Below are 14,280 nucleotides of genomic sequence, written 5' to 3'. Positions count from 1 at the left end.
GACTGAGGGGCCCCCACCGCATTACTCACCACCCTGACCAAGCTCTACGCTGTCCAGCTAGGTGTGCCTGTGTCCTGTGTCAGATCCCAGATGCTTGTGAGAGAAAACCGCGCTGTGCTGAGCCTTAGGGAACAGTGCTGTGCATGAAAAACATGTTTAGGCTACAACAAAATGGCCACCAAGCATCCAGTACAAAGGACATAATCACAGGGAAAATGGCTGCTGAACTACAGAAAAATGGTATCTGACCATGCTTCTCCTTGGTCACACCAAAAATGGCCGCCAAGCACTGTATGCATTGAGGGACAGTGAAACACAGGCAGAGGAAATGGCGGCAAACAGTGCTACAGCGATCATCCCCACCGAGGCAGGGAGAGCTGTAATTACCAGTCCTGACGAGCTGGGGAACATTCCATCACAGACCCACTCTTCGATCAGTACGGGGTGGCTGCTGGCCCGGAACACTGTGATGCAGACATCAGTATCCCGGTCATATGTGTGCCCCGGAGCATTACGCTCACCGGTTGCCCCTGGAGCCTGGGGGCATGTCATGGCCGACCCAGCGTGGCGCTCTGGCCTGCACACGCTCGCTGGCCAGGCTGGGGAGACTACAAGTATAAGGGTATCCAGCCTGTCTACCAGCAGGCTGTTGATAGAAGATCACAGGATCTTAATTTTGAGCAAAAGGCAAACTTCTGCAGAAAAAATCCATGGACCGATGGTCCCGCAGGGTTCCTAGGTCCTTCTCCTTCACTAGGCAGAAAAAAACTGAGGCTGCAGTATGCAGGCTGGGGGTTTGTTACTGAAGGGACCACCCCTTGGGCGGAACTAGAAAGGTCTCTTTTTTTTTGTAAATGTTAACATGTTCTCCTTAATCCTCTCCTGAAGGTGGTGTAACAACCCGATGGTCTAAGTAAAGGAGCTGTGTCAGTCAGTGAACTACAGAGAAAAGGATTTTACGGTGAGTACAAATATCCTATTACGCACAATTTCGGAATTTGCATTTCCTGGTGCATCTTCTTGACAGAATACAGATTCATACCCAAATGATGAGAGTTATTGGGAATGCTGCGACAGGATCTGTCTCGGATTTATAGTTAACCAGTCCTATCAGGTTGAGGGGGTAAAGGCACAACCTATTGTGTGCTGTCATGAAGATGCATCAATAAAGGAATATTATGGAAAGGTGAGTATACAATTTTCTATTTTCTCCTCCCATTGACTTAAATGGGGTTTACTTTTTTTGTAATGTGTTCACCAAACCCACCTGTCTATCAGATAAGCATATTCACTGATCACTAGTCATTGCCAAATGTAATAGAATTGTTGTTACACACCTGTGAGGGAAAATCAGTGTCCATTTATAATAAACTTTTTAGCTATCTTCACTTGATTGTTTGCTCTTTTTCTGCTCTCAGTATTTTATGTTTTTATATAATATTATTATTATTGATGATATGATAATAATAATACTAATATAACTATGAAAAAGTAAAATTAAGATCATGATGTGTTTGCAATTTTTCTGAGGAGGTGTGTAGCCTGGGACTTAGATTTAAAAAGAATCAGTAGACAAAAAAAATGACCCTCTAGTGAATTGGAAAATAGAAATTGGAAGACTGAATGCAGGTAGAGATGTGACCTGATTCATTGCTTACAGTGCAAGGATAGTCAGCTTCCCCTTCTGGCCTCTAAGCCTCTGTTGTTTTTTTTTTTTTCCATTCTCTGTGGTCTGTGAAATCATACAACTTGAGATTCAGAAACGCTTTGAAATCCCTATTTAGAGAAGATGTCTTCTGACTTATTGTATGCATAGGCAGAGAGAATCCCCTTCCAGCACCTCCCATCTCCCTCCTCCTGATTCTCTCCCAGCCAGAGCTCCAGATTCATGAGTTCAATAGAGACAGATAGATCTTATGTGCTGTTCCCTGCATAGATTCAGTTGTGCTCATGCATTTAAATGAAATGCAAAACACTTTCATTGTGTGCATTTTTGAATTGTAATTCATTCTGTCAGATTTCTTAAAGGACTATATTCAAGGCACTTTCCTAGTGGATGTTATAGAAGATATAGTAGGTAGATTTGTTGCACAGGGAAAATCCCTGCTAAATGATTTTTCCAGCAGGATTAAGTGAGTTGGCAACACAGCACTTGACAGCTTGTCTGGCAGTGTCAGACTGATCCTCCTGCTCCTTTAGTGAGTTACTGGACTTTACATTTTGGGTCACTGGTTTTTTCAGTCATCCAGAACGCTAAACATCTGAACCTAGGGAGGTGACAAAGGAACAGCGAGCTACAGTTTCATCTCAGGAAGGACACCATAAATCATGGGCTGTTGCAAGCACAGCCAGGAATGCAGCGCACAGACCAGCTTTCCCGACTGACCTGAAGATGATGTTGATTCTCTATGCGATATGACACTGCTTACCATTTTAAAAGAAGAGATAATGGCACCAAGATTCTGGGGAGCATCCACTTTCAATGATGAGATGACAGATCTATACACAGCTTAAGAGGATTGTATTTCCAAAGATCCATGCAGGAAAATAAACAATCTTGCCTATCTACTTATGTCAAATTGATAAGGATCTCATCTTATGATTTTTAAGGATGACCTCAGAAAGTTTCCAATTAATCTAAGCTTTATAAAAAGGAAGCAGGAAAAGCAACAGAAAAGAGAAGTTTTTTTTTTTTTTTTTCTTTTTAGATTTATCACACCCACAGGAAGACCCACGTGTATTAGCAGAATTGGGACCTTCTTTCTTAACTGGTTAGTAATTTAAAAAGGGTGTGCTGGGATTTTTTGGCAGCATTACTGTAAACCCTACTATACAAAACATGATGTCAGTTAATGATTATATTTGACATGTTCATTTTGTTGTTTAGGGTAAAATATTATGTTGGCACTTTTTAAATGAAGGCTAGTAGTAAGGATTCTCACGTTAAAAGCAATTTCTACGCTAGATTTTTAATATCAGAATCAGGTATTTTTTTTATATACTATACTGCCTGCTTTTTGTAATTAGCTTCGGTTGTACTGCATGTGTCTTATAGTTAATAATGTATGCTGTGTTTGTGTGGGATTATAATGAACAACATGTTGATCATAGCTAGTGTGTTGTTTCGTGTCCGTATACTTGAACGCTGGCTGTAGCATGCAAACAATAAAGAGAATAGATAGATACTGTGAAGATTACACAGGCAGCATGTAATTTACCTAGTGCATCCTTAAGTACCCTACTGGAGAAGGCAACATTTAATATAGGCAAAATGTTGATCATTATTAACACCAAAGTATTATTTATAACTACATTCTCTTATTATCCTTTAGGTGCAGTACTGGTAATTTTGTACAGGGGACAGTGTGAATAAATAGCTTTCTTTACAAATTTATTGAAGCTTCCAAAGAGCAAACGTGCAGAAACTCAGCAACAGAGCAGCTATTAGCTTCCCCCATCTACTGCAGAAAGGAAAGTGGATGTCTGACTGGTTTCACTGACATTAGAACATTTGTATGTTAACAGTAAATGATACCAATCTACAGTCAACATCTTTTGTTGCTTGTATTACAGTCATCATTCAGATATGCTGCTAAGATTTCAACTGAAATTACTAAAATGACAGTCATGTATCATTGGCACTGCTTTCACACTGAATGTTGACAGAGACACTTGTTGATTATACCAAGACAGCATTTAGCTAGAATTTTAAAACAGACTGTAAGGCAAGATCGCTTGGTGGCTGCGGTGCTACAAGTACTGTATGCCCTTCTGTACTCTAGCAGAAAAAAGGTTAATTCATATCCTACTGCACTATTCAGGAAGGAAGGATATAGGCACCACAAGAGTTTCTAATCAAATAATCTCTTTCATGTGGATCAGTGCTATAGTCTATTACATACAACTTACCTCTATACACAATTGTAGCGTTATAGCTTACTAGGTAATATACGTATAACATTCATGCCATACATTGTGTCTACTAATGAGCCAATGACACTGAGATCAGATTCACTATTGTCTTTAGCTGCCATGAACATGACTGGAGAGTAGTACATTTTAACTAATGTCATTCTTTATTTACGCGTGTATTTATGTATGCTGAAATACCACAGTATGCTGAAAGAGAACAAAAAACACAATCCTGCTCACAGCTGGTGCCATAAATATCAGAGAAGTGCTACACTTTCGTCTTGATAATAAGTTGTGCCTCTTGCGCTCTCCATGGTCCTGAAATGATTATATTGCATCTTAGTAGCTGATTTTTTTCGTTTAATAGCAAATATAATTTGGTTTAAAAGCATACTTTTTTTATCCAGATATACTTGGATATATTAAAGTCGTTATTTTCCTTGCACACAGTTTATAAAGTGGATGTTAAAAGGGGAGGTGCAAAGAGTGACCATACAATCACTTTATACAATGTTAGTAGCAGTCATGGTAGGAGAGATACTTGAGAAACTAAAGGTTTCTGATACTACTGTTAAGGTAACATCATTGGTAGTGGCAAATATTTCAGTAGTAGTAGTTGCAGCACACCCCTTTGTTACAAAGTTTACAGAACTTTGTACAATTAAAAATAAAATGTACATGCATATTGTACACACTACAACTACCAAGTTATTGATCATTTTATGGTTGTCTGAATTGTTGACCTTGATTGTAAAATAAGTTATCTATAGATAACACCACAATTCTTTGCTTCTCCCTTACAATATATGGAAATGATATTAACGATTCATTTCAGTTTTTGAGAGCCTGGCTTGTGGCATGCTCACATTTAAAGAATTTACACTATATGCTATAATTAATACATTTCTAAACATGCTTGGCACCTAACATCCAAAATAATATTTTACTGTAATACCCTGTTCAACTTCTCTACATTTGATATAAAATAGCTGATATTTTCATAAAAGGGTGGATATAAATTATTTCATAGTAATCTAAATTGAAGCTTATGTATTAAATATTTCCCATTTTTAATCTAATAATTATTTACTATATGGCTTACCGTAATTGAAGGTTAATTATCAATATAAACAAGAGCATACAAATATATCAAGGATCTCACAAATCTGTGGATATAGAGGGCAGTAAATCTTGAGCAAAATGATTTGGCATTACTCTGTTCTCTGCTTGTTGAGTAACATTTTCTGAACAAAATGGTAACTTTCAACTGAGTTCAAATATGTTCAACAAGCATTCTAAATATTTTTTTTCCTTTTTTTCAATTCAAGTGTTCATGCCCTTGTCAAGGTTGTTTTTAAAAGAAAATGATAGATTACCTATACAGAAGAATGTTTTTGATAATCTATCACTGGCTAAATTGAAAACATGATTTATCCAACAGCACTGCACTAAATAAACCATGAGACAAATGGTGTGATGTTGTTATTATGAACGGGAACCAATACTAGAGTATGTTCCTCAGAATATTACATAAGATAAGACAGCCCAAGGGACGACTCCCTTATCTCTACAACATTGCTTAACTGTTCTATGACTTTATTTCCATAAGTTACCTGGAAGATAAAACTGACTGCTAGGTACATTTCTGAAAGTACCGTTCCTAAGGTACCCATATTTTATGCACCTGTTAAATACATACATACTTGTACATCCTTACAACACCTTTTTTGATTCCTTAATGTTTTGGGTTGGTGTTCTGTCATTGAGAGAACCTATATTGATAAACATCTTTATGTCACGCAACTGTTTTCATATGTGAGATTTATTTGACACATTTTAATAACTTTTGACAAACCTTATTTGCTTATTCAATGGGACCTTTTCTGGCGCCAACGATTAGTAAGACGTATTTATATAAAACCTAATCATACTTTTGCATCATACAATCCTTACAAAATAAAAATAAAAGCACATCATATGACATAGACATAATCACTAAAATAAGGCCTATGTAATGTGGCCTTCTGTTATCCCTGGTAGCCAGCCTCTACCAAATATTTAAAACACCTCATATATATTTCTGACAGTCACTGCCATACACCTAGACCCTTTGGGATCAGAACTATGCTTATCCCTATGTAAATGCAATTTTGTATAGTACAGTGCAGGAGAAGTATCTTAGTCTTTGATACATTTTGTAATTAACACATCATGTGTTATGTATATAGGGGGTATGAATGTAAATAAACCTGCCAACACTTAGATGGATCACCTGTGAAGTATAAGAAAGTACAGTGTAAGTTAGATGACAGCCATTTGTGCATGCTTCCCCCTGTGGCCCCACCAGAGGGTGCCCATCCTTGTTCTCTATGGTATGGCACTAATATGTAGGAAGGCCAGTATGGTGGCCTGAATTTATGGGAGGAGCCCGGAGGGTATTTAACCAGCCCGCTCGCCTGTGGTCTTTGTCGGTTTCCGGTGCGCGGCACTACGTCACTAGGCCGACGGCTCGTGTTTCGTTTCCATTCGGACAAAACGTCTCTCTCGTGGTTTTCTTTCCCGTTCGTTTTGTACAACGTCGCCGGCTCTGTACAACGTCGCCAGCTCGACTGCCGCAGGTAAGGGTCTCGATTGACCTTCCTGTACTATTTTTAGTGTCGTTAAAACCTGAAATATCGAATCGCTCTTTATGATACCGGTTGTTATCACTCAATACGCTCCAATTTCGCAGCGCCCTTCATTTCACGGGCGTCATTTCGGTAGATATTGCTGGTAGGAAAAAACTGCACTGTTTTAGTACTTGTTATATAGTCTCGTTACCGTGTTCCACAGTCAAAATCGTTGCCAGTCGTGTCTCACTGCACAACGACTCGTACCTCTGCCATAGCTGGCTCACGTAGGTCATTTCATCATTTCACTCATTTCTGTCACGCACGGCGCTCCGATTCGAATCCAGTCGCATTCGCTAAATGCGCCGTTTCGTTCTGGTGTGCCCCTACTTGCTCGGCCTCATTTCGGTACATGCTCCAGAGCCCGCTCGTTGTTAAAACGACCCGGGTCTCTGTCATGGGAGTCATTTCACCTCACCTATTACGTTCGAATCGAAACCAGTCGCTTTTCTCAAAACGCGCAGGTTCGATTGACGTGTCCCAGTTGCGTTGGCCTCATTTCGGTACATGCTCTAGAGCCCGTTCGTTGACGGTCGCAGGTTGCGTCCTCGCCGATTCGTAGCTCTATCATGGGAAACATTTCATTGTCACATAGTACGTTCAGTTCGAATCCGGTCGCATCCCCGTGCATCGATTCGTCCGAACGGCCCCAGGTATTTTCGGCCTCATTTCAGTACATGCTCCAGAGTCCCGTTCGTTGTCAGTCGCAATCGCGGCACGACCGGTTCGGGTCTCTGTCATGGCAAACTTTTGTCACTCATTTCACTGTCACCTACCGCGCTCCGATTCGAATCTAGTCGCATCTATGATGCACCGATTCGTTCCGATGTGCCCCAGTTGTTACGGCCTCATTTCAGTACATGCTCCAGAGTCATGATTCATTGTTGGTTGCAGGTTTCGGTTCTCTGATTCATGTCTCTGTCATGGGAAATCGGTTCACTGTCACGTATCACGCTTCCGATACGAATCCAGTCGCATCGTGCGCTAATTCGTCTCGGCGCGCCCCAGGTATTTCAGCCACATTTCAGTACATGCTCCAGAGCGTACACGGTTAACGGTCAGTCGCAACAGCGGCATGATCGATTCGTGCCTCTGTCATGGCAATCAAAATAATTTCGCCGCCACGTACCACACTCCGTTTCGAATCCGGTTGCATACGTTATGCACCGATTCGTTACGGTGTGCCCCAGTGCTTTAACCTAATTTCAGTGCATACTCCAGGGTCCGGTTCCTCATCAGTGGCAGTCGCGGCACGATCGACTTATGCCTCTGTCATAACACATATTTCATTAATTTGACCGTCATATACCGTGCCACGATTCGAGTCAGTCGCATCCGTGAGGCACCGATTTGTTCCGGTGTGCTCCAATTGTTTTGTTCCGAATTGGCTCGGTCGCATTTCGTTACATGCTCCACAGTTCATCTCATCACTTTTCGTCTGAAACGTCGGTTATTGCAATCAGCCTATGTCACAGCAAACATTTCACTCATTCACTGCGCACTCTTGTCACTTGAGTCTAATCCACTCATACCAACAATACATTGGTTCGTACCCGTCATGTCAGCATTACAGGTATCGTTCGCATGTTGCCTGTCATTCCTCCAAGTCCGACACTCACTATAGATCGATCCTTTGTGCTTCGAATTTCAGCCAAGGGTCTCGATTCGTTCGTTAAAACCTTCACCTCACTACTACTCCCCCTGATAGTCGCACAATCCAATGCATCTTGGTTTCCTTTCATACATCTTACGATCGGTTCCTATCAGGATTTGTTACATATAGTTACAAAGATTCGTGCCAGTTTCATTTTCATACACGCTACAACCCGTTTCAATTCCAGTCGCCCCAGCGGCAAATTGATTCGCACCAGGGTTCATCCTGTACTCTCCACAGTCTCTTATATATTAGATTAAATTCATACACGCTAAAACGAGTTTTGTCAGATTAATTTCATGCAATCGGCTCATATAAGATTCGGTTTGTTCGACCAATTCATATCGGATTCATTCCATACACATCCAAGAAACAACTTCTTGCAAATCACTGCTAGCATGCACCCAAGCATACGCTCCCTGCAATCATTGCAAACATGTTCCAGGCACAGACTTCTTGTAGTCGTTGCAAGCGCGCGTTCAAGCATGGACGTCTTGCAATCGTTGCAAACACGCATCCAAGCATAGACTTCGTGCAATCGTTGCAAGTACGCATCCAAGCATAGACTTCTTGCAATCGTTGCAAGCACGCATCCAAGCATAGACTTCTTGCAATCGTTGCAAGCACGCATCCAAGCATAGACTTCTTGCAATCGTTGCAAGCTCGCATCCAAGCATAGACTTCTTGCAATCGTTGCAAGCATGCATCCAAGTATAGACTTCTTGCAATCATTGCAAGCACGCATCCTAGCATAGACTTCTTGCAATCGTTGCAAGCACGCATACAAGCATAGACTTCTTGCAATCGTTGCAAACACGCATTCGAGCATAGACTTCTTGCAATCGTTGCAAGCACGCATTCGAGCATAGACCTCTTGCAATCATCGCAAACACGCATTCAAGCATGGACCTCTTGCAATCATTGCAAACAGATGTCCAGGCACAAGCTTATTGCAATCATTGCTAGCAGGCAGTTCTGGCTAGCTCAATAGATTGCTTTAGGAAAGCCTGGATACTTTCCTAAATGTACATTATATAACGGGGTACTTATGTTTATAGGTAAAGTTGATCCAGGGAAAAATCCGATTGCCTCTCGAGGGATCAGGAAGGAATTTTTTCCCCTGCTGTAGCAAATTGGACTATGCTCTGCTGGGGTTTTTTGCCTTCCTCTGGATCAGCTGTGGGTGTAGAATTGGGTATGTTGGGTTGTGCGATACTTTGTTTATTTTGATTTGTGGTGGGACTGGATGGACTTCTGTCTTTTTTAACCTGGCTACCCATGTATCCTACCATAACTCCTTGCTATCGTTGCAGGCACGCATCCTGGCATAACTCCTTACAATCGTTGCAGGCTCACATCCTGGCATAACTCTTTGCAATCGCTGCAAGCACCTATCCTGGCATGACTCCTTACAACTATGGCAAGCACGCATCCTGGGGAAGTCCTTGCAGTCGTTGCAGGCACGCATCCTAGCATAACATCTTGCAATCGTTGCAAGCACGCATCTTGGCATAACAGCTAAGCAATCATTGCAGGCACGCATCCTGGCATAAGTTCTTACAATCATGGCAAGCACGTATCCTGGTGTAACTCCTTGCAATCGTGGCAGGCACGCGTCCTAGCATAACATCTTGCAATCGTTGCAAGCACGCATCTTGGCATTACATCTTGCAATCGTTGCAAGCACGCATCCAAACACACGTTCAAGCACAACTCCTGCAGTCTTCGCAAAGCACATGCGGTACACAAATTTCTCAGAGTCACTACAAACACATCTCCAGTGACAAACTCCCGTGCCATTGTCGCAAGCACATGTTTAAACACAACTTTTGCAATCGTGCCAAGGCTTGCGACTTAGCATGACTTCTTGCAATCATTCTTTTGCTAGCACATTCTCAGTGGCCCACAAACTGGCTACACGTTGTTTTCAGCAGCACTTAATTGGCCACTTGTCTTCTGTGGCCATTCACCGTTCCCTGTCTGTCATCTCTCCCTTAGGACAGTTGAGTTCAACTTCCGTCCTGCACCGGGATCGTGTTGACACACGCAACTGGCTTCTTTTTGTTACACAGTCAGGCTATACCTAGCCAGCGTTCAGCATTTCTTATCATTTCAGGACCCGGAGAGCCATCTGTCTTTACGGCCCATACAGTAAGATCCCCACTACGAGGCATCTAGAGGCATCAGCCCATAGCCAACGGCATACACTCGCCCATCACATCTGCCATCTTTAGGGACACATAAAATCCTCGCACATTCCCCAGTCTAGTCGTCCAAGCGGCCATCTACCGGGCCCTTTGTGGTTTTCACGGCCTACCCAGTTTATCGTTAGTAGCACTGGCAGCCAAGTTCTACACAGACACCACCTGACGAATGGTCAAAATCTACAATACGGGCCATCCCCCAGGGTCAATCTTTATGTCACGCCTCCTGGTCTCCCTCTCACGGACGCAGGACCCCTCTTAGATCCTTAATTTAGATGCCGTAGCATTAGCAGTCCTATCTATGTCGGAAGGTTCCTTACTGCATGGATTGGTATAGCGATGTTTATACCATCTAAGATGCCATGTCACCCCTGGTAGTGACAGATGCCGCAGCCTCCACAGGCTTCGCTGCAATTTTTGGCCATCACTGGCTTACAGAACCATGGCATCAGGGATACTCCTAAACCCCGGGTTTACCTGGACTTCCTCCCTCTTCAAGCTATACCCGGTCATGACAGCCTCTCGACTCTGGGGTCATGTCAAGACAGGACAGGCCATGGCGTTCACCACCGACAACTGGGCCGAGGTTGATCTTGTTGATGAAGCTAGGTCAGGACCGCTCTCAGTTAGGTCCTTCTACGCAGCCTACACCTCGACCCCGGTCCATACCGTGGTCACTCTTTAGTATTTGAGCACCCTTGGCAGCATGTTGGCCTGGGTCCCAAGTCACGGCATTGAGAGACTAAGCAGTTGGAACCCTGCCTACCTCGCCCAGTACATCTCCAATCCTTGTGTGGAAGTGGCACAAGCATTCACCAAACTCGCTCATCTAATTAAGCTAAAACGAATAAAACTACACCCCTACCTGAATGTTTTTGCCCCCTTATTTTGGTATACCGACCATCAGACCAGGGCACACTTCAGGTCCATTTCATGTTGTTAATCTTATGGTAAAGTCTATTGGTTCATATCCGTATCGGCCATAGGGCTTCGACCATAAGTAGGAAGGCCAGTATGGTGGCCTGAATTTATGGGAGGAGCCCGGAGGGTATTTAACCAGCCCGCTCGCCTGTGGTCTTTGTCGGTTTCCGGTGCGCGGCACCCACCCTCCCATCCCCTTTTCAGGGCATTTCTCAAATTCATTTCTCTTCACAATATATTAATTTCTAATCTAGGGTATGCCCCCTTATTTTGGTATACCGACCATCAGACCAGGGCACACTTCAGGTCCATTTCATGTTGTTAATCTTATGGTAAAGTCTATTGGTTCATATCCGTATCGGCCATAGGGCTTCGACCATAAATATATATATATATAGTTTTAAATACATTACCCCCTTTCAGAAGAAGCTAATTGCAAAATGTGTCAAAAACTGAAACAGGGATAATTTAAAAAATACTGTTAGTTACTGTACCACAAGTGATAGCCTCACAGACACATATAAACCACTGGACAAAGAAACATTATAAAAAATGTTTTACTTTTCCATTACTGGAAATCTTGTATGAGCATGCCAAAGGGATCAAAACCAGCAACTGTTGAGACAATTGACACGTTGGTCAGAACTATGTCACATACAACATGGTGTTTAGAACACTCATGAATAAAAAAAAAACAAAAAAAAAAAACATAAATTCAAACTGAGATCTTCAAAATTTTATGTACCACAGTCCTTATAATATTAAAGTATATATAAAACCCAATTGCTAAAGTGTCTTATAGGCTATAACATGTTAAAACTTAACATCATTTAAATATTTTTAAAACTACAGTTTTCAGAATTAACTATAGTCCAGCATTAGGGTCCTTGTGGAGATGCTTTCCTTTAAAGGGTGGCAATGCTCTGTCCTTCCAGGGTATATATATATATATATATATATATATATATATATATATATATATATATATATATATATGCAACAAAGAATGAGAACAAAAGGTGAAAGAAATATTTGAATAGGCAAAAAACTTGCCAATTATGCATGTTACACATTGATTTAGCAAACTAATCATATTGTTAAAGTGTTCATTTTTCTTTTTATTAAGCGTTTTCATTGAGTTAGTTATATACACTTCTTTGCAATCTTTACATAGTATAATGTATGCAGTAATGATTCTAATTTACTATTTCTGTGAAGTTTGTAAAAAAAGTTTTCTGGGATAAAGTGGCATCATCTTGGGTACTATTTTCAGAGTCGGCTGTGTACGTAATTTCCGCCCTTCCTGCTTTCCCCTTCTGTAATCTCATGCATGTGCGATAGCGTGTTACCAAGCCTCTTTCTTGATCCCCAAAAAAAGTTGATTTGTTCCTAATACATGCCGTTGAAAGGGGCTAAAAGATCCAGGTGCGATAGGAGTTTCTATGCCCTGGTTTACTCCCTGTGTGACGTCACATGGTCACAAGGGGAGAACCAGGAACCTGTGAATGAATGCTCAGTCTCAAGAGTCTTCACAGCCGGGCCATAGACAGTGAAACTCGTGGACTCGGCATGCTGCCACTGGGGATATAGCACACAGAGTGCGCTGTGAATCAAAGGACAGGGAGTGCATGCGCTGGTGACTTCAGCAAAAATTACAGGGCGGATTGCAAGAAGACAATACAAGTGAGGAGACTTTTACAGGCAGCGATCAGTAGCTTTAGTAATGAGGATTAGAATGTGCTGAAGATGGGTTGGAGAGTTTACAACCACATTAAGTTTTGTCAAGGGCCCTCAAGTTTTGGAATTTCATGCTGGAATCCATGTATAGATCTGAAAAAAGATCAGTGAATGAGTTAGTGAGGAAAAAGGAATACAGCTTTCTGTGGCTGCCCTGCCAACTGGTTATTCTAATCAAATGTTATTAATTCCAGCATTGACAGCACACAGTAAGGAAGATTTTACTGATATCAAGTGATTCTTCTCTCACAATGACCCTGGCCCTCATTGTTGTGAGTCTCACCTGTCTCCTTCCTTGTTGCCAAGACAGAGCCTGACACAGCAGCATTAGGCAGGTTAGACTGGTTTCATGGTTTTCATGGAGAGATGCTAGCTCCACTGTATAGCTGCAGCTGAACTTTGGAGGAGGGTGGAGAAAAGCAGAGGAATGTGAGAATAGGCATGATACAGCTCATCCCGAAGCTTACAGCGGTGTAGTGGTTAGCACTCTCACCTAGCAGTAAGAAGGGTCGCTGGTTCTAATCCCAACCACGACTCTACCTGCCTGGAGTTTGCATGTTCTCCCTGTGCCTGCGTGGGTTTCCGCCGGGTACCCCGGTTTCCTGCCACAATCCAAAGACATGCAGGTAGGTTAATTGGCTTCTGTCCAAAATTGGCCCTAGTATATGAATGGGGACCTTGGATTGTGGGCTCCTTGAGGGTAGGGACCGATGTGAGTGTGTAATGTACAGGGATAGGGACAACTGTAGACACTCAGGTTGAACTGGATGGACTGGTGTCTTTATTCAACCTTACTAACTATGAAACTATGAAACTATGAATCAGCGAACTGCACATGTGCAGTCTATTTTGGGTGAACTTAGACAATTTCTACTGGTCCATGCATGAACATTCACAGATTTTTTTTTACAAAGAAATTGTACAGTACCTTGAAAAAGTATTCATACCCCTTGAAATTTTCCACATTTTGTCATGTTACAAATAAAAATGTAAATGTATTTCATTGGGATTTTATGTGATAGACCAACACAAAGTGGCACACAATTGTGAAGTGGAAGGAAAATTATAAATGGTTTTCAAAATTCTTTACAAATAAATATGTGAAAAGTGTGGAGTGCATTTGTATTCAGCCCCCCTGAGTCAATACTTTGTAGAACCACCTTTCAATGCAATTATAGCTGCA

At 41.9% G+C, this 14,280-nt stretch overlaps 1 protein-coding gene across 1 annotated transcript in view; it reads left to right on the top strand.

Moving 5' to 3' along the window:
* The first annotated feature begins 1,879 nt into the window (after positions 1 to 1,879).
* VWC2 (von Willebrand factor C domain containing 2) overlaps positions 1,880 to 14,280 on the top strand; it is an 883,094-nt gene continuing 870,693 nt past the window's right edge. The window contains exon 1 of the mRNA XM_077491782.1: positions 1,880 to 2,771. The gene's annotated coding sequence lies outside the window, so the exon portion shown is untranslated. The remainder of the gene's footprint in view (positions 2,772 to 14,280) is intronic.

Source organism: Lithobates pipiens, unplaced genomic scaffold, assembly GCF_037356315.1.
Source record: "Lithobates pipiens isolate NorthernLeopardFrog02 unplaced genomic scaffold, aLitPip1_a1.2 Scaffold_19, whole genome shotgun sequence".
Classification (NCBI taxonomy): Eukaryota; Metazoa; Chordata; class Amphibia; order Anura; family Ranidae; genus Lithobates; species Lithobates pipiens.
This window is presented reverse-complemented; position numbering and strand designations above follow the sequence as displayed.